This window comes from Triplophysa dalaica, unplaced genomic scaffold (genome assembly GCF_015846415.1).
Source record: "Triplophysa dalaica isolate WHDGS20190420 unplaced genomic scaffold, ASM1584641v1 Contig23, whole genome shotgun sequence".
NCBI classification, from domain to species: domain Eukaryota; kingdom Metazoa; phylum Chordata; class Actinopteri; order Cypriniformes; family Nemacheilidae; genus Triplophysa; species Triplophysa dalaica.
In genome coordinates this window covers 12,501-15,000 of record NW_026622657.1, presented here as the reverse complement: position 1 = coordinate 15,000, position 2,500 = coordinate 12,501, and the positions used below count along the sequence as shown (strand labels likewise).

The 2,500-nt window shown below is 40.9% G+C and overlaps 1 protein-coding gene across 2 annotated transcripts in view; it reads right to left on the bottom strand.

Annotated features, from left to right (window-relative positions):
- The window catches only part of LOC130417150 (methyl-CpG-binding domain protein 2-like), a 23,800-nt gene that overhangs the window by 17,523 nt on the left and 3,777 nt on the right, over positions 1-2,500 (bottom strand). The gene's annotated exons all lie outside the window — the stretch shown is intronic.

The following is a 2,500-nucleotide window of genomic DNA, read 5'->3' as shown; positions in this document are numbered from 1 at the left end:
ACGCACGCACACACACACACACACAATGACATGCACAAACCTGTGGACACGCACACACTAACTTCCACACACACACACACTGACACAAATCAAGACAGTACTAGTTACTTACATACAGACTTATACAGATGACAGTGTGCAATATACACATACATATACTCAGTACACACAGTGTATTTTTAGACATACTTACAGTTATCATGCGCCACACACTGACAAGCACACACCTGCGGTCACGCACACACACTGACGAGCACACACCCAAGGACACGCAGACATTGACACACACATGCACATATACACACACACACACACAATGACATGCACATGCTGACTTTCATACACTGATACATAATGCACGCAGACACACACACACACGCACACACCTGCGGACACGCAGACATTGACACGCACATACACACACACACATACATATTGACACACACACTATCATGCACACGCTGACACACACACACACACAGTAGAGTGAGCACTAAGCTGAACTAAACAACAGAAATGAAGGCTGAGTGACTGTAGGAAGAGAAATCTTGTGCAGAGTTTGCACATTTTTGTCTGCACTACACTCACAAACTCAAGCCCCCCCACCATCACAACTACACGACAAAATTCATTTGATCACTTTAAAACTTAAATCAAACGCAGCTCACCCTCAGATAACAACATGAGTGTGAATGAGTGGACACTGCTAACACACACACACACACACACACACGTGTGCGCTCAATATGGCTCGACATGCAAATGTGCAGTAACGCTCGTGTTCAGCGTGTGTGTGTGTGTGTGTGTGTGTGTAGGCGTGAAGAGCAGCACAGGTGCTGATGATGACTGTATTTACTGTAGTAATGTGTGCAGATGCAGTTAACAGCTCCGGTGGTTTCCATGATGATTATCACTGTAACTGCACAACAACACACAACACATGCAGAGAATCAACACACAGCAATGAGAGAAACACATTTATTACAGTTTGGCTTTGGTGCCTGTGCACTGTTGTGTTGTTGTGTCTGTGAAGAGGCCGAATGACAATGGTGTGACCAACAACTGCACAACAGAGAAAACACACACACACACTCTTGCAAGCAGAAACACACTGGCTTTGACATGCACCAACTATTTAGCAAACCACAAGGAGACAGAGCGAAGACAACATTTAACGCTTCGATTTCTGTGAAAGCAGAGCAACACACAACCTGAAGATGAAGAAACAACACAACGTGAGGATGAAAGACCGAACCAAACGGCCTTCAACAGACCAACCATTCGAAGCAGAGATCTCACAAGACTCTCAGTCTTATCTCACACTGGAACACAATTCTGATGTGAACATCACATCCACGAGACCTGTTCACTGTTCTCTACATGAAAACAACAACACTTTGATTGTGTTTGGATCAGATCACAGCAGCGATGCAGCGTCCAGACACAACTACAGAAAAATGAACCATCATGAAACATTCACTTCCAGTTTTTCTCAATTCCCAGCGCTGGATTCATTCTTTAAAGGAGTAGTTCACTTTATAAATAAATGTTGATGATCATTTACTCCCCTCATGTCATCTAAGATGTTTATGTGTTTCTTTCTTTAGTGGAGAAGAAATGAAGGTTTTTGATAAAAACGTTCCAGTATTTTTCTCCATATAGTGACTTCAATGGACTCCAAACACTTGAAGATGAAAATGAGTTTCAGTGCAGCTTCAGAGGACTTTAAACCAAACCAGACCATGAATAAAGGTCTTATGTAGAGAAACCATCAGTCATTTTATAAAAATATATATATATGCTTTATAAACACAAATGCTGGCCTTACTCTTTTCTGAGATGCTCGTTCATGACTTCACATAATACATCATAAAGTTAAAAAGGTCACGCTCGACGTAGACGAAAGAACCGAGTCAGTGTTTACAAATGTGGAGAAGGAGGACCGTTCAAAAGTTGTTGAATGTTCAATGACACGTATTCAAGTGTCTTTGTGTCAGTTTTTTCTTTAAAATGGTCATTTTGTGTGAGTATCCTGGATTCTGCCTAGGTCAAGCGTGACCTTTTTTAACGTAATTATGTATTACGTGAAGTCGTGCTGTGCAATATATAAAAATTTTGCAAATGTGCATATCGCAATGGTTTGCAATAAATGAGCGATTTAATTCTTCCAAAAGTTATGTATGGTAAAGTTTTAGGTCAATGGGGATTGTAGAATCTATCTGGGAAGCGGATGTTAGTTGAGATATACGTGCGTGTGAATGCTAGCGTTCATGTACCCTGACACAAATCAATCATCAATCTGAGTCGCACATAGCGAGCAAAGATGAGCCATCCTGAGACATCCACAGCTGCTGCTGAACATTTAGTGCCAAAACAAAGAAACTCCTCAAAGATATGAAAGTATTGTTGAGAGTATTGTTCAGCAAACTTTCAGAAGTTATAGTGATGCTTTCTGTTCCCTAAAATAATGTGAAACATATGTTGGTTATATTATTTTTTT